Below are 19,547 nucleotides of genomic sequence, written 5' to 3'. Positions count from 1 at the left end.
ATACTTGCCTTTCCTCTAGTGGCACAAAGAAACAAAGGCAATTTGAGGTAGACCGAGTAGACCCAGCTCTTGACCCTAACAGCAGCAAAGCCATTCCCATGGCCTTCTCTTTGGCACGGTGTTAGGTGCACAGAGCAGCTGGGAATACCCTCATTCTCCAATAGAACCCAGATGTTCCGATTCCCCCGCTCTCTTTCAACCCTCCCACCCCCATCCGTCCCCCAGACACACACACCACACACACACTTTTTTTAAACCCGCATTTGGTTCATCCCAGTGAGGAAAAATTGGCAAATTTGGATTCCAGATGCAAGACCCTTGTGTTCGTCTGCTCATTAAAAAAAAAAACTTGAATGTTTAGGCCTGGGAATAAGGGATTTATTTCGCCAAATCCGTGTAACAACAGAAATGTGTGTCAAAATGTGTTTGAGAATCTCGCACTGCATCTATGGGTTGGAGACTTAAATTTGCAAATTACATCATCATTTTACTATGTACTCATTCCCTCCTAATGATATATTGTAACAATTAATTTTAACAATGAATCGATTTACATCACTATTTGTGTTTGTTGACTTGATTCAAGGACGATATTGCATTCTAGGAAGGATATAATGCAAAACGATTCAGTGGGTTAAAATAGAAGCTAAGATCGCTTGAAAGGCTTCAATGTGCACCAAGGCGAGACACAAACTTGCATTGATATATTCTGCCATGCGTCAATCCACTGTATTTCCTAGTATCGATACAATAGATCAAATGTTTAAAATCGAGATACAACACATGTATTTTCTCCTGCAGACCAATTTGCCAAGCAAAGATTCATGTCGTTTGATCGTCTGAATATAAAATCCATAATGATGCTGAGGATAAGTTGTTCCAATGCTAATTTTCAAGGTGTATACACAGGGACGCACATTAGCGGTAGTTCAAGTCTGTCATTGCACTTTCGCAGGCCAGCTTCAATTCAATGTCAAGCCAACCGCCATAATTACTGACAAGGGCCAACTTCAAAATAAAAGCAATAAGAGATTGCTATCCATGTACAATATAAATTGTTTGTTTTTATTTTGAAGTTGACCATCGTAGTGCATAGCATAGTAGCCAATGAACAAATTTTAACGCTAATTCGCCCTGAAGGCATGCAGGAAAGCTGCTGGTGAGTCCTTATTCTCAGTGTCGCATCTCCATGGCTCTGACAATCCGTCATAATACGTCATTACGGCAGTGCTATTAAATTATTTTCTGTTACCCCCTTGGCCCTCTGAGGAAGAACATTCCACGATCTCCCAAATTTCCACCGTAAATATAAATATAATAATTTTCAAGACAAATTATACTAAGTACAGCTGTGCATTATAGTGTACCAAACAAAGAAAATGAAAAAACAAGGTAATCTAATAATTTACACCAAAGAATAACTTTAACATTGTTTTTAGTCTGTCATAAAAAAATTTAAAGTGGATCAATTTGCCTGAAATTCAAACATGAAATTCTTTTTTTTTTTTTTTTTTTGGGGACTAACAGCTGGCATGTGGAAGCCAATGTCTGCTATGAAAGCAGTGGGCAAAGGGTCAGGGAAGAACACATCCGACTTGATCCAGACAGTGATGCACATCCAAGATCTTCTCCAGATGTATTTTATATACGGTATATATACATTTTGTGAATTGACCATAACTACTCACCAAGTTCAAGCTTTTGCAATTTTCTGTCCAAGTTATGTACTGTATAATGCATCATTCACTTAAGTACAAATATAATTAGCAGGATAATATTGTAGAGTGTACGTCAATGTTAAAATACATGGCATTTGGTGGCAAAGAGCAGTTGCATGTACTCACGTAATGATTCCGATACAACACAGAGAATAGGAGTTCACATCTCCTCAATTACACTCTCATTTGTTCTCATATCATGACTGCCCTCACTTTCAACAATACTCTTACTATACTTTTATTGTACCTACTTTAGCAAGCATATTCATTCATCATTCTTTCCCCGCACTGTGCCCCAAATGATTGAATCTCCACAGTGGGAAGCGTCAAGGCCAAACAGCTGCTGGCGGGAAAGGCAGACTAAACAACCTTGCAGGCCTGTATGAGCCTTGTCCAACCACAACAGGAGGTGAGTAGCCAATAAAGGAGTGAGAGTCTGGTGCACAATCGATTGGCAAAAGCTGATTGGGTTGAATAACATGAGGTCAAAGGATTGCATTCACTGCCAATTCTTATCTGGTACTTTTTTAGTAAAAACATCTCGCTAAGAACACATTCATTAAACCACCTGTGCTGTTTAGTTTGCAATATCAACAAAACATAGCTGGTGGGTTGTGTTTGTCTTTTCATCGACAACAGCACACACTTTGCCACGAGTCAACATCGTTTCGTCACATCAGACAAGAAACAAAGGCAAAATACATATTTGTTATTTGTATATGTAAAATTAGCTTCTTTTTCTGGTGCAAATTGCACGCATTTGAATGAAGTCGTCTTCGAGAGCCTGATCACAGACAAGGAAATGTTATCTCATCTTCTCCGCTTTTGCTATCAGGCTCCAATATGATGATAGCAGAGGTGGTTGGGTGGTTAGAGGATCTTTAAAATGTGTTGTGCTTTTCTGACAAGTGATATTGGTTAGTGATGGTGGCTCTGATGGACCGCTCACTGGAGCAGATCAGCTTAAGCTGTTCCCCATCCAAGCGATGATGTTACCTAACAGTGAATTCTCCACCCAATCTGGAGGTGTAAATGTGTGTGTGTGTGTATTTTTTAGTAGCACTTTTAAAGGCACCTTGGAGTTGAAGCTGTTTCGACCACACTGATAAATGTGGTGGGTTCAGAACAGGTCGTGAGTCACATATACACTACCCAGCTGCTGTTGATGTTTTATGGGTAAAAGTTCCTTTGCTGCATTCTAGACTTGCATGGCTTCACAAGGTTCAGCACACCATTGTGTTCTGCTGGACCCAGTTCTGTGTGAGTGACTCACTCATAGTTTTGGGAGTTTCACTTTCATGTTCTGGATTGTTACTCTTTGAACAGAAGTGGAGTTTTTATTAACATAATGTCATGAACATCACAAAACCTATGACTACACTCGGATGACATTGGTGTGTCAAGTTGAAGCTGAAGTCTGAAACTGCTTTCCATCTGATCAAAGCTGCCTTACAAGAATAAATCGTAGCAAGCCTTCAATGGTCCAGAAACTGGAAACACATGCGGGTAATTTCTTTTGTGATGAAAATACAATTGTGGCTGGCGTGTGGGTGCTACGTGGCTTATAGCCTTTACTAATTAAGTGTATATGTCATCATAAAGGGAATATTCGATTTCTCTCGCATCCCACTTTTAAGTTTAGCTATTTATGGGAATTTTGAGATGTCTGCCTTATGGGAGGTCTATGATGGTACCAGCAGTTTCCAATGGCAACCAAACCTACAGGCATCTCTTAGCTTATTCCACTGGTTATTTTTATCAGTGGATATTTATTCAAGCCACCTAAATGTTAACAATTTCTGACATCCTTTTGCAACCCTGTCAGAGTTTGAAATGCTTCAGTCACTGACAGTGTAATGGTGCACTCGCCTGACTTCTGTGCAGCCATTTCATAAGCAAAAGCGAAACGGAGCTATATACTTACACACACAAGAACAGAAATATGTGCAAAACATTGCAACTAACAATATGCAAGGAAACATGAAACATAAAGAACAAAATGAAGATAAGACAGGAGAATAAAGGTTACAATGCAGAATGAGCATAAACCTTGACAATTTGTCATGAAAACAATGAACATCCTTTGTTGTCGTTTTATGATCTCTCCAAAGCCACTGTGACGGCATTCATGGTTAAACGCTGCAGTTGCTAAAAGATAAGTCATCTGGAAAACTAGTCCTCAAGTGCAGGCGGCTTCAATTCACTTCTAAGGGAGTGTTTAGAAATGACGTATTCAAAGCTAGAACACAAAATATTTGATTCCACCCACGCATAATGTGCAAAGTGCAAACAAGTGTTGGACAGTAGAACAACAGTGGTGAAGTGACCGAAGTGTGAGTCTGGGAATTGTGGGTGTGAAAGAACAGATAATAACTGGTAGACATGGACGAGTGGCGGTGTGCATCTGGATTGTGAGCCACGAAAATGTGTCAGAGAGGTGTAGGTTGCCACAGATGGAAGACAAATGCAACGGAAGAGAAAATGCTGAGTGGTGTGGATCGGGGGTGTATGAGAAAAGGAATGTTTCATTTTAAAAATACAAATGCTGTGTAGAGTATCTGTTCAATCAATTAATTAAAAAAAAAGTCTACCAACTAGACAAGCCAAGCTTGAACAAGTGAATTTCCTTTCTGGAAATGTCTCCACCAGGAAGAAAAGGAAAGGAAAAAAAGAACAATTACACAGGAGATTTTCCACTCATTCCATATACACAGTCCATTAGTAACGCATGAGCCGTAAAAGACCTTTTAAAAAAACCAACAGCAAAACACCTAAACTAAAACTAATTAAGAAAAAAAAGGATTTCAAATGAGGTAATTTCATTTGAGAACTGGAGGGGAAATGAAATCGTTTGGAACTACAGCATTTTGCTTTTTCCATGCACATATGTATAAAAAAAAGGAAATATGCAGCACAGAACAAGAATAATTAAATAAAGGATGGTACTGTATTTGTGTGAATAGATCTGTTATATTCTAGCTGTATTTCCCTTTGGGCTAGTGTGAAATTTGACATTTGAATTTGCTTGGCATTTTTAGGAGACGCAGGACTGGGAAAGTCGACTAGCTGCTGCTTTTAGAAGCAAATAAAGAAATAAAGAAAGAAAGAATGTCGTACTATTTAGGTTGTCTCGTTCACTTTGTGTCCGCACACAATATCGGAGCCTGAGCAAAAGTGATGTTTCCACTGACACCACTTTTAGAAAAAGTGACTTTGAGGGTGGAGAGCTGCTCCCCCCTTCCATTATTCAATGTTGCATTCATTCAGCAGTATGCTATTGCAACTCTGCACATTCTATGGATTTTTTTCCCCCCACTCACTCTTAGAACACTACCGTTTGTGATACATGGGACAGGTCAGAACATCAACATCAATTCACGTATTTGCACTTCAACACTTGAGTGAGATCCAGCCTGATTTTCAGCCTGTGTTTAAGGTCTTACATGGTTGAGGCCTCTAAAAATAGGCATGTTCTCCATTGCAAAGAAAGAACATCAGGGCAACGCGTCATTTGGCAAGAATCATTTTGAAATTTGATTTCAACCACGAATGTAAACACAATTGCCTGAGACAATCAGCCACTGATTACAAGGAAAAGTATTTAGAGGAGATGCATGACAACATCAGCATCTGATTCATGAAATACGCTCTTGTTAATCCCAAAGAGGCTTTTTCTACAAACATTCCATACAGTGTAATCATTTACAAATTTCAGTGTACGATGGATACATTTACGGAACACTTTATACTGCTTGTAATTTGACCCATTTACGCTCAGTTTCTTTCTCATAAACTTCATAAATAACGTCTATGTAATTCATTCCAGATATGTCAAAAAACACAAACAAAACATGATGTACATTAAAGACATGCATGCCCATTTCAGCATACCAGAAAAGGGAGAGGAAGAAGTACAATTTATTTCACCCTTGTGTTGTCATTCTCAGAATATATTTTCTCTGTTTCGGCCCCAATACGTCTTTGAAATGCTATACATTGTATATTTTATTGTTTTGTTACATCTCCGTTGCTCCTGAGTTGCTGACCGAGGTGTGTGTAGGATTACGTCAATTTGGAAGAGGCAAAGTGTTCCTTGGCATGCGGTAACAACAGGAGAATGAGGAGGTGTATCAGTTGCTGACAGAAATTGAGGTGGTTATGGTTGGAGATTAGAAAGTAGATGTTGTTTGGTTATCAAAGCAGTGAAAATAGTGTGTGGCAGTTCCGAATGCCGACTGCTACATATAATGCTTTCAGTCTCGTAGAGGAGAAAAAGTCAGATATAGTAAGAAAAAAAATAGAAACAAATCAAGGGCTTGGACAAGAAGGTGGAATGAAAACTTAATAAACATTTGCATCCCACTGCCAAAGGATATGTCATTTTGAAAAATGCAAGGACACAAAACACAAATTCAATTTTTATACTTTTTTTTTTTTTTTTCTGAAAGCTCTAAGATGGTATGAAATGTACAGCTGATGTTTGTGGTACAAGCTTGTAACTGGTATCCTAACCTCCAAGGAGGCGTTATCACACCCAAGCCAGACGGCAGGATACATTTTCATAATATTTAGAGAATGACCGAATTTAGACATTTTACAAAGATCCCATTAATTCCATCACATATAATTATGTAAATCAGCAATTATTATCTATATTTGCCAGCTTACAATAATTAAAGAGGATGAAATACGGCATAAAATCAAACATTTAATTGACTACACGGGTCTACAGCAACATATCTGGTTTCATAATACCGGTGATAAGTGATTTGTGAAGCTGAATTAAATCTATATGTTATCTGCAGGGCCACCCCTGACCAAATTGGGGCCCGAGCAAAATTTTATATGGAGGTCCCGCCACCCCATCACTCCCACCCCAAAGGACCATACCACAACATGCAGTTGGACAATCTTTATTCACAGTAAACAGTTAACAGCTATGTTTAAAAAAACAACAACACTGTTTTTTATATATCTCCGGGGTGGACATTTAGCCTCTAATTGTTGACTCAACAACAGTCATGGTTCACCTGGTTTCTGGGTTCGGTCATGTACCGTTCATAAGATCAGCCCTTGACAGTGATTTCAAAAATGTCTTAATTTTTGTTTTGTTTTTAAATTTGGCCTATAAAAGCTTGTGCAATCGGATGTCACCATGCGTTGTCATTTATAGCTGTGACATTTCAGAAATAAAAAATGATGTGAATCTAAACCTTAATTTGTAAATATTAAATGTATTACTCTGTTACCAATTATTATTATTTTCATTTTAATTAAAACCTGATTTGCAAGGGCAGATTCGGAATCCGCACCAAAAAAAAGCATGTAGAAAAGTTCATTTGTATTTCTGAGTAAAACGTTTAGCAACTTTTTGAGGGACACGGGCCGGGTGCCCCTCTGCTCCACACACCCGAGAAAGTGTGTGAGCCTGTCTGCTCAATTTGTCTGCTTCAATTTCCAACACAAAGTGAAATGAATTATTTTTATGAGGCAGAAGGAAAACTAAATCCCTCGGTAGCGGGACCGTGCATAATGTCGTGTTTGCAACTGGCCGGTTGTAAAACTCATCGCAACTATTTTTGTGCATTATTAACCTGTTATTAACTTGCAATTTCAACCCTTGATTTAAATGTATGGAACAGTTATTGTTATGGATGAAATGAGTTAGTGGGCTGGAGGTGTAGAAAAATGCTGGGTCAGTTGCAGCCCTACGGTGTAAATTTTTTTTTTTTAAATCATATCGCTCAATCCATTGCGCACGTGAGATTTAACAACGTTGTCTGAGTTGATCAATATCTATCGATGTATCTATCTATCGATAGATAAATCGATACACACATGTGAGTGTGTGTGTGTATGGGCAGCCCGGTGGTCGACTGGTTAACACGTCCACCTCCAAGTGCAAAAGTATAGGTTTCGATTCAGACTCCAGCTTCCCTGTGTGGAGTGTTCTCCCCGTGACTGCATGGGTCTTATCCAGGCATTCCAGTTTCTTCTCACATTCCAAAAAACATGCTTGCCAGTTTTGGAACACTTTGAATTGTCCCTAGGTGTGATTGTGAGCACAAATGGTTGTTCATCTATGTGTGCCATGCGATTGGCTGTCAACCAGTTCAGTGTTCCTTTTTCCTTAATTCATTTCAATTCTTTGTTTTCATCTTTCCATTCCACATTTGGATAACGAGCAGACTCAGTGGCCGTTTCAAAATGTAGGAATATTTCACCTTCATTATAAATTCAAATGATTTAAATTTGGGTGAGTTAAAATTTGCACTGCTGCTCTCGATGAGATATTTATCATTGGTAACAACACTCAAAAACCTGGTAAAACCTGGTATAGATATCCTATGCTTTATTATTTGAACAACAGTTTCTGCCTTCAGTGGGTGGGGGAGTTATAAGACTAAGGGTGTGAAAGGCTTCTCCACAGGCGGTCTTCCATTGAAAAAAAATGTGTCAACATGCTGAAGGGCAATAGGAAGTCCACTGGAAGGCCCCAGGTGGACAGTGGCAATGTTTTTCATTTCCGACAAAGGCAACTTTTCTTCTTTGCCACTTGTCCTCACGCATAGGCACTCATTACATATAATCACCTCATCAAAATGTGTTTTGTTGAAACATGAAATTATGTAAATTTGCACAGTGAAATAGTGTTTTTCTTAAAGGATGTCTCAACAAATGCAGGAGGTGTTTTAGATTGAAAATGTCATCAAATCATTGTGGGGGTTTTTTTTTTTCTTAGAGAGAGCTGTCTTCTATACAAATGTACCAGATGAGGTCACAGTGCCCTTGACAAGCTCCAACTGAATTTATTGCACGTTTTAAAGAACTACATGATAACTCACCAAACTGGTACCTTTCAGGTTATTTCAACCATTCATGCTCTTTGGAGTAGACAATATTGAGAAACGGCATCATAGCAGAAGTTCATCAGTTCATTGAATCCAACTAAAAAGGGAAAAAAAGGTTCTGACACTGTTTCTATGACAACATTCAGGTGGAGGAAAGAGTTTTGGAGAGGTCATGGCGACCTCTGATTACTAATCATCCATCCGACCATCCATCCATTCTCCGATCCGCTTATCCTCACAAGGATCCCACGGGGTGCTGGAGCCCATCCCAGCCATCCTCAAGCAGTAGGCGGGGGAAACCCTGAGCCGGTTGCCAGCCAATCACAGCGCACACGGTGACGAACAACCATCTGCGCTCACACTAACACCTAGGGTCAATTTAGAGTGTTCAATCAGCCTGCCATGCATGGTTTTGGAATTGCAGGAAACTGGAGTACCCGCAGAAAACCCTCGCAGGGCCGGGGAGAACATACAAACTCCACACAGGGAGGCCGAATGATTACTAATCAGTTTCTTCAAAATGTAGTGTTTTAAAATTGGTAGAAAGGTGTGCACAGTTTTAAAACTGCGAGCTATATTATGAATCTAGCCTTATTTCACTAACACTTCCCTCCCTCGTGAATCACTGGCCAAAGCTGTGCCCCTCGCTGATGTGCACGAGAGTGATTTTCAAACAAGACAATTCACAATGGCATGCAATAATGAAAGTGCAAAGTTGTGATAAATAGTCACAGAGAATGATGTTTAGCTTCAACAAAACAGAAGCGCTAGCATTAGCACTCGAAACAAAATGACGCTTGCCACTTCTGCTATGTTGATAGTATGATATATTATATTACTGACACCATCAGGCAGTGGTCCCCAAACTACGGCCCGCGGGCACATTTGACCCAGCCCTCTAACCCTCCTGTCGTCCTCGGGTCAAAATGACCCGTCACTGTGTTAAAAACGCCCCAAAAAACCCTAAATGATAATTTTGTAAATTGAAATTTGATGACTTTTCCTAGATTGTCCCCAACTGCAGAAAAATTGAAATGTTTTTATTCATATTTCCATGGAAGCTGTACAAAAAAAAGCACAAATGTGGTCTTCGGGGCAAAATGACCCATGACGCAAATAGGGTTGAAATCAAGGTCACAAAGTTATTTACACACCATAGAATTCTTCAGTGTTTTAGTTGTGTCTCAGATCAATTAGTAGAACACGTGAACAAGACGGTAAGCAGACATAAACAAGACAAGATATGTGGCGTTCTCGGAGATGGCAGAACTCTTTTTTTGTGGATTTCAAGGGGCTAGAAAGAGAGAGAGTTGTTTAGTTATTATTTATTTCCTGTTTTTTCTGTGAAGAACTCAGAGAGGGTTATTTAGTTATTATTTATTTCATTAATAGTGTTATTATTTGTTTCCTGACTTTTTTCTGTAAAGAACCTGGAAAGGGTTATTTGGTTATGTGTGGCTTTCGGGGAAAAAAATCATTTTTTTAAGCTCCCCTACGATCGTTGATGTGACAAACTGACACCGGGTCCCCATCAGAAAAGGGAAAAGTTATGTGGCCCTGACAGGAAAAAGTTTGGGGACGCCTGTTATAAGGGAAGAAGGGAGGGTGTGGCGTCCTGTTTGTAGATTAAACTGGGGTTGAAATGAAGGAATACGTTTAGAAATGTAATGTGTGTGCGTGGTGCGCACTAGTGTCACCATGTGTGCTGAGAGGATGAGTGCGCAATAGCTCTCATGTGTAGCTTTGGAGGAACATTGGTCTGCAGCTACAAATGTCTGTGCAGAAACACAAAAGTGTCCAAACATTGAATGACAATGAAGTTAATCCAATCCAATTCCGGGTGCTGCAATATATATACATTTTAAAGACAGTTTCGAGGCACACAATTTTGTTTAACCGATTTTTGTCGTCGATATCACCAAGTTGGTTGACTTTTGTTCCCCCCAGCCTTCGTTTCAGCAGTTCATGATAGAAATCTTAAAGCAGAGGTGTCAAAGTCCAGTCCGGTCATTATCCTTTATGTTTTCGATGTTTCCCTTCTCCAATAAACCTCATTCAAATGATTAGCTGATCAGCTAGCTCTGTAGCAGCCAGATAATGTGGAGCATTTGAATCAGGTGTGTTTGTGAAAGGAAATGTCTGAAACACGCAGGATAGCGGCCCACGAGGACCGGAGTTTGACACATGTGGCTTAAAGATATTGAGACAAAGGCTAAGAACACATAAATAGTGATTGATTGTTTTGTTTGTACATCTCATGGGTTTAGCATGAGTATTATTAATTATTATTCTCATTATTATTATTACTGGTAATGTAATTTTGTTTTTCTTTTACATCCCATTTCCTTACCTGGAGCATGGGTCACATGATTGAGATAAGAAAAGATGTGGTTCCTTTCCAATTATTCCTGCAGTGTATGTGGAATTATGCAGATAAAATAGTTCATGGACTGATATAATGTAAGATAAGATAAGATATCCTTTATTCGTCCCACACTGGGGAAATTTACAGCATCCAGCAGCAAGAATGTATGTAGAAAGAAGAAAGGAGAAAGAGAAAAAAAAACAACAAACATCTTTCAATTAAATACAATATGAACACAATGGATAAATCGCAGTACTATTTACAATTTTACTTCACATAATTTAATTATTATTATTATTATTATGATTGTTATTTTTTATTCATCAGCCTGACAGCAGTCGGTAGGAACGAGCGTCGGTATCTCTCCTTCTTGCAGCGCGGGTGTAACAGTCTCTGGCTGAAGGAGCTACCAAGTGCTGTCAGGGCGGGCTGGAGGGGGTGGGAGGGACTGGCCATCATAGCTTTTAGCTTAGTTAGCATCCTTCTGTTGCCCACCTCCTCCAGAGTGTCAAGGGAGCAACCCAGGACAGAACTGGCCTTCCTGACCAGTCGCTCCAGTCTCTTTCTGTCCCGGGCTGAGATGCTGCCTGACCAGCAGACAATGCCATAATGGATGGCCGAGGCCACCACCGAGTTATAGAACGTCTTAAGGAGTGACCCCTGAACCCCAAAAGACCTCAGTTTCCTGAGTAGGAAGAGTCGGCTCTGTCCTTTCCTAATCAGGGTGTCCGTGTTTTCGCCGCCCTCCGGGCGGCTCATCAGCTAGTTCCTGCGGAAGGCTGGTAAGGTGGGCCTTTGGCCCACAAAAGTGTTGTTGCTTGGTTCGACTTTTTGTTCATCTTCATTGCTTATCGCGAAAATAAAGAGATGTTTAGCTCTACTAAATAACTAACAATTTCATTGCAATGCTTGTGGGTAGACAACATTTTTTCGCTAAGATGCCGCGCGATCGTAGTGAGCCACTGCCTGAACGGCGCAGTGGCGGCGCGCAGCGGCGCAGTGAAGTAGGTACGTTTTGAAAAGGGACAGACGGAAGGACAGACCGCGTGCGGGACGACGCGCAATATATATAGATGAACAGTGTGACTCAGATTAAATTCCAGGTGCTGTCACAGATAAGACCCGAGGCATATAACCTTTTCTTTTTTCCCATGGACACATCGAATCGCACGTCATTTACTTATGGTGCAGCACGAGAGAGAAGAGGAAACTTATCCAAGGAGAATTACAAGGACATCTTTCTGAAAGGCAGAGGCCTCAAAATATGGCATGGGTTTGCATGATTTTCTACCTTTCAACATCTGTCTCAACATGTCTCTAGCACTCGGAGAGCTGGTTTGAATGAGTGCAATCAATTATTACATGCTGCGTATGAGGTAGTATGTGGTTCTTAGAACAAGGCAAAGTTGAACCTTGACCTTTGGTTGTTTCACAGACAGAATGTGTGTGCTATTCACAGAACAAAATAGACCCAGGCATTAAGCGAACCATTTTTCTCCTGATATTTTCACACCTTCACCGGACGGTGAAGTCAGCATGTGGATTAAAATTGTCAGGATGGGCCTCATCCATCCATCCATTCATCATCTTTCGCGTGTCCTTTTTAGGGTCACAAGGGACAGCATCTTAAGCAGGGAAGCCCAGATTCCCTCTGCATAGCCACTTCATCCAAGGGGAACTGTGAGTAATATTCTGTCCAAAACACTTATGAACAATATCAGTGACAAAGGGTGGCCTTGGTGGAGTCAACCCCTCACTGAAAAAAATCGGACTTACTGCCAGCAATGCAGACCAAAATCTAACAAAAATTGTACAGAGCCTGAACAGTCCTGACTAGGGCATCTGGTAATCTCTACTCCCAGAGTGCCATCCACAACATTCAAGGTTTAGGAATTCTGGGCAGGTCCCATCCATGCCTGAGGCCTTGCCACCAAAAAACGGTTTAACCACCTCTGTGATTTCAAACCCAAAAGTCGAAGCGCCTGCCTCAGAGGTCCAAAATTGTGTGGCCTCGTCGAATGGGGTGCACAGTAGGTGGAATTGAGGAGGTCGTATCAGTATTCTCCCCACCAATTTGCAACTGTCATGTGGCAAGGTGGTGGTGGTGGACCCCAAAAAGCAGGCAGGAGGGAGGAGCGGGGTGTATTTTAAGAATTGTATTTAAAACAACAACAAAAACAAAACTAAATTCAAAACACACAAAGTCCAAAGTATCAAACAAAAACCATGACTAAATCTAAAACATAACAATGAACTAAACATGACAGAAAACAAGAGCAAACACCCAAACAGCAACACACATAACGGTAGCGAGAAGCAACAATGACCCAACACCGAGTGTTTGGGCAGGAGTCCTTTTATACAACTAATTACCAAATGACCAACAGGTGTGCAGCTGCCGGGGGAGCCCTACAGTGCCACCTGTTGGTCCCCAAACCGAATCATGACAGCAACATCCCCAGTCAAAGTTCAGCTCTCCATCCCCACTATACACAGTGTTGAGACACGGGATGGTGGACCAGAATTTATTCAAAGTTGTCAAAAAATGTTCCTCACCAATGTTTTAGACTCAGAACTGACAAAGCTGCATTCCGCTTGGAGAGTACATACCCATGATCTGCCTTCAGTGTCTCACAGGCCAATCAGACTCCTTTTTGAGCTGGTGTCTATCGATTACTTGCTGCCATGACAGACATCGATCATCATACAGCCACAGCTCCAGTCAGTCACAATGAACCATGGTCCACGCGGAGTCAGTGTCCTGGGATTTGGGCAGTTCAACTGGATGTGGGCAAAGCTCGACTGGTGGTGAGAGTTGGAGCTACTTCTCACATCTGATTCTGCCAGACGTTCGAAGGAGACACTCAAAAGCTGTTTTGGTCTCCCTGTCCACGTGGGCATCTTCCCACACCACTGGAGATAACACACCACCTGATGGTGATCGTTTGATAGGTCCACCAACCTCTTCACCCAGGTGTCCAAACATATGGCCTTAAGTCCAATGAAAAGACCACAAAGTCAATCATTGAAATGTGGATTAGGTTGTCATTGAAATGTGGATTAGGTTGTTTTGGTGCCGATGTGGACGTGTTTATGTCAGAATTATAAATTGTACTTGTAATGTTTTTTTTTTTTATATACTGTATTTCTGGGAAGCCAACCCGTTTGTTGTAGAGGAAAATGCTTTTTGCCAGTTTATCCCTGTTTAATGAAAGAATTTTGGGGGTTAAAAAAATAACGTTTTTTTTTCCTTTTTTCCCAATCTATTTATAATCGGATTCAATTTTATGCAGACTTTCACTATGCGCCGGCCAGTCCAGTCACGATCCTCCATGAATAGCGGGTTTCCACTGCTCATTAGATTTGACATTAACATAATGCCGCAACTCCTATGACAAACACCTTTGCCCTGAGAGTTATCATTTTTATAATGGTTCTGAGGTGCAAGAACAGGTTAAAAGCCCCAACCATCACTCCTTTGTCCAAAAAGCCACTTTAAATCAATGATACCCAATCCTTGCATATGTGGTCATCGTGCCATTAAAATTCACAATTGAAGTAAAAACACGCACACACGCACACGTACATGCAGACACATGAACAGACATACAAATGTCACAGATTCTTCCCTAGCCTATGCTCTTGGTTGATAAGTTATTGTCCAATTTTTGTTTAAAAATATATATGAGACAAATTAATCCCCAACTACAACAGCAAATAGCTATAGCCACTTGCTTCCTTTTTCTAGAATCCAACAAGATGACGGAACAGGATGTAACTCAAACAGAAAATCTGTTTTTAGCAGGAAGGTGACATTTTTTAACACTGATAGAATCATTTTGTCCCTGCTGAATTTTGATATTTAGCTGACTGTACAGTCCTACTGGTACATATAGTTATTCACCCAGAGAGCATTACACGCTGAGAATGATTTATGCTTACAAACCTGATGGGTGACAGTTTGTCAGTGAGACGGGAAATTTTATTTTCAGCTCCTCAACATCAGCATTCATTGTGGTGTCCTTGTGGTTTATCTATTTTGTGTCACATTGTGAATTTTCTTTTCTTTTGCAAAAACGCATTGTTTCTTTTTTTAAGTTTTCACAATTAGACAAAGGCAGGTATACAGAGCATAAATATTATACCCATTATTTTTACACAAAAAATAATAATTATTACTAATTCCAAGAAAACTCCTCAAATTTAATACATGGACTGGAGGTCACACCGAAGATCGGTCAGGGATGAGGCACTGAATGCATGTGGACTATTCACAAAAACAGCCACACACCCAAAACCTCCTGCATTTCGAAAGTTATATGTTGGCAGGTATAGAGTTTGTGTAAATATTTTATAGAATGTAATTGAACAGAGCTGCACCATCACATTAAAATTAATGTTGTGTTTGTGTATGCTGAATATTTTCACCCAAATGATTGTAATGGAAATGATCATGTGCCAGAGCCTGCATACCTAAAGAGAGGCTGCTGGTTTTCAGCTAAGTGTCTCGGATGCGAAGAGGGATACATTTTATGGGCCGAGACACACGGGAGAGATTTTTTCCCAGTTTTGTTACTCAAACTTATTTAAATGCAGAGTTTGGGTACACTGCACCAACCACATCTTACCAACATCCCAAGTGTTTACAGTTGCCATTTGTTTTTGTTGTAATCCTGTGTAATAGTTTAGGGCTGTACTTTTTCATTTACCGGTACTGCACGGTTAAAAGTTATACATGTACGCATAAATGGTGATGTTTGACCGAAGAGCTTTAGCATCTAACACATTTTTTTCTTTTTTGTCTCTTCAAGTTTGTATGTTAAAACTGGACGGATCATCACTGCAGTCAACTTAATCCATAATTAGACTGATAGTTCTTTGAATCCTTCTTAAGTATACGCTGATTTTCAAAACATCCTGTCGAGTGAGGTGATTTAAGATACGGGTGTACTGTGCCTGTTGTTACAATAACACCAGGCAGAGTCTGCTTAGTGTGTTAGATTTTCAATGTTATTAATAGATAACACAAAGTTCTTTAAATTTGCACATTAGGTGTGTTCAATGCAGCACTCAGAAACACATTTCCATTACTTTTCAATGGGCCTTGTGATATCAGTAATCAATTATTAGACATGAAGAAACGGAGGAAAGAACACCCGGGCTCATCCCAAATGCACTACACAACATCATGTTAATTAACTCTCTGTCGAGATGGTCCTGAACTTTCCTGTAAGTGGCGAGGCATGTTCGACAATGACAGCCATATGCCAGTTATTATTGAATGAATATACAGTTGCGCCTCATTAAATGCAGAGCCAACAGAGTCTTCTGTCACTCTGGGTAACTGGGGATGCCTGTCTTGTGCATTAGTGTTCCAACCCCTTGGTGGGTGTATGTGGCAAAAGGCGGGCCCTGGCATGATACTCCTTTAGAAAGGTGCACGGCAGAGTGGGCCAAGGAGTGATGAGGTCTGCGTTCAACATATACTGGCTTGAAAATATTGAGAATCTTACCATCCAAAACATTTATGATCAAATATATGCCCATAAACAATATTAAACAGTGAATTGAAGTGAAACTAAATTTGTCACTTTTGTCATTTGTTAATGGCAATAAGATTCATAATCCATAATAAGATTCATAATCCATCCATCCAGCCATTTTCCGATCCGGTTATCCTCATTAGGATCGTAGGTGTGCTAGAGCCTGCTTCAGGCAGCAGGCCGGTCACCCTGAACCGGTTGCCAGTCAATTGCAGGGAACACATAGCTAGACGAACAACCATCCGCGCTCACAATCACACTTTGGGACAATTTAGAGCGTGTATGATTTATAATATGACACATCCATTATTTGCGATTTTATTAGTCTCGCTATTCTGATTACACACATGCCTTCAGATCCCGCTCAGAGTTCCGTTATACCCACTCCAAAACACGAGATGAAGAACTGCATTGCACAATGACAATATCAATGTCAGTGTGTGATCGGTAAAGCTTGTAGGTTTGAGAAAAGTTTGCTTTCTGCATGCTTATTATTTCAACAAAAACGTATGTATTATTGTTTAATACAAAAGTATTATAATATTAATTGAAGAGGCATTTTGTAAGACTATAACTAACTAAACAATAATTCATTTTGCTAGAAATAGTTGTTACGTGCAAATTCTAACATTGGGTTGTGGAATGGAATGGCACAACTTACTAATGAACCGGGACGCAACGTGAAACAGTTGGTATTATCTTTTCCAATTGTACATCTGCAATAAAGCAGCATATTTAGAGTAGTAGTTATCTTGGCTGTGGAGCCGGCTCCACTTTGTATGCTGTGAGCAATGTGTCCACAGTAGCAGAACAAGCTTAGTGATAGTATCTGCAGCTAAAAGGATGAAAAAAGGCTTGATTGATATTATCCTACAATGCACAAAAATCATCAGACAATTTACGAGAGACATAGCCATGGTTGAGCATTTTTGTAGGTAGCATCCTCCTCCATGCTCATGATGTGCTGCATTCAGTCTTCATTCCACTACATGAAAAAATCACTTGGTGGGGTCTTGCATGCAGCAAATATCTTGACAATACTGGTAACTTTGGTCATTATATCAATCCATCCATCCATTTTCTAATCCGCTTATCCTCACGAGGGTCGTGGGCGTGCTGGAGTCTATCCCAGCTGTCTTCGGCCAGTAGCCCGGGTGCACCCTGGACTGCCAATCAAAGGGCACATACAGTAGAGACAAACATTCGCTCTCACAATCACACCAAGGGACAATTCCATTTACCTGCCGCGCATGCTTTTGGAATATGGGAGGATTCTGCAGGGGGAAAAGAAATCAGACTGCCACAGTAAAAACATATTTCACACAGAGATGCTGTCATGAAGATTCAAACCTGGATCTCTCTTCTATGAGGTAGACATGAGAATGACAGGGCGGCAACCACAATCGTACACAGCGGCAGTAAATTGGATATGAAAACCGACATATTTGAATATTTTTTTGCATCACTTTCCCATATATACATCAGTAATGTGAGAGCGTGTATGTGGTGCTGTTGGCTCCTTCAAACGGGGCTCTACAACTCTCACTGGAGCGTTTCGCAGCCGAGTGTGAAGTGGTTGGGATGAAAATCAGCACCTCCAAATCTGAAACCATGGTCCTCAGTCGGAAAAGGGTGGAGTGCCCCCTCCGGGTCGGGGGGGAGATCTTGCCCCAAGTGGAGGAGTTTAAGTATCTTGGGGTCTTGTTCACGAGTGAGGGTAGGAGGGAGCGAGAGATCGACAGGCGGATCGGTGCAGCGTCTGCTGTGATGCGGACGTTGTATCGGTCTGTCGTGGTGAAGAAGGAGCTGAGCCAAAGGGCGAAGCTCTCAATTTACCGGTCAATCTACGTCCCAACCCTCATCTATGGCCACGAGCTATGGGTCGTGACCGAAAGAACGAGATCCCGGATACAAGCGGCCAAAATGAGTTTTCTCCGCAGGGTGTCCGGGCTCTCCCTTAGAGATAAGGTGAGGAGCTCGGTCATCCGGGAGGGGCTCAGAGTCGAGCCGCTTCTCCTCCACATCGAGAGGAGCCAGATGAGGTGGCTTGGGCATCTGATTCGGATGCCTCCTGAGCGCCTCCCTGGTGAGGTGTTCCGGGCATGTACCACTGGGAGGAGACCCCGAGGAAGACCCATGACACGCTGGAGAGACTACGTCACCCAGCTGGCCTGGGAACGCCTCGGGATCCCCCGGGGAGAGCTGGAAGAAGTAGCTAGGGAGAGGGAAGTCTGGGCTTCCCTGCTAAAGCTGTTGCCCCCGCGACCCGGCCCCGGATAAGCGGTAGATGATGGATGGATGGATGGATGGATGGATAATGTGAGAGCAGAACTATATTGAAAATAAGCTTAAGAACAGAACCAAGAAAAAAACAGTCAGCCACCACCTTGCAGCAGCATAATTTGCACCTGCATTTACATTTCCTAACTTAAATATGAGTCACCTGGTGCCTGGCCAAATCAAATGTGAATGCTTTGTTGAAATGTCAACAACTACTTATTTCATGCACTTCATATTTTTCTCCCATAGTCATTATTTTCTCTTTCCTTGATTCTAATTTGTATTCATTGTTGTTTTTCACATGCATAGTTTTGGGGTCTCAGAACAATTATCAAAGTGTCATTGTGGTTTTATGCTCCCTCTTCTCTGGGTTGATTAGAACAAATATATAGGATATAATTAGTAATAATTAATGTCATGCTAATGAAAAAAAAGAGTTTGAAGAGGGTGCACCACATTTGGGGTGCAATGTGTAAAATCACATCACTGTAAAAATATCAAAAAATTTTCCACATTTAGCCTCACACAGTGTTTGAAATTTGATCACAATCTTTCAGTTACTTTTTTAAATTAATCCACAATCATGTTTTCAATTTAGAAATATGTAGAACAGTTACTTTTCTACAAAATACTGCAGAGAGACCCCTGACAGGAATGGTAAATGGTCTGTCACTTATGGAGCGCTTTACTACCTCGAGTAATCAAAGCGCTTTACACTGTTGCCACCATCACCTACTGATCTCGTCGCATGAGGAGCAACTGGAGTTTCAGTTTTTTGCTCAAGGACACT

This window comes from Hippocampus zosterae, chromosome 8 (assembly GCF_025434085.1).
Source record: "Hippocampus zosterae strain Florida chromosome 8, ASM2543408v3, whole genome shotgun sequence".
NCBI lineage: Eukaryota > Metazoa > Chordata > Actinopteri > Syngnathiformes > Syngnathidae > Hippocampus > Hippocampus zosterae.
This window is presented reverse-complemented; position numbering follows the sequence as displayed.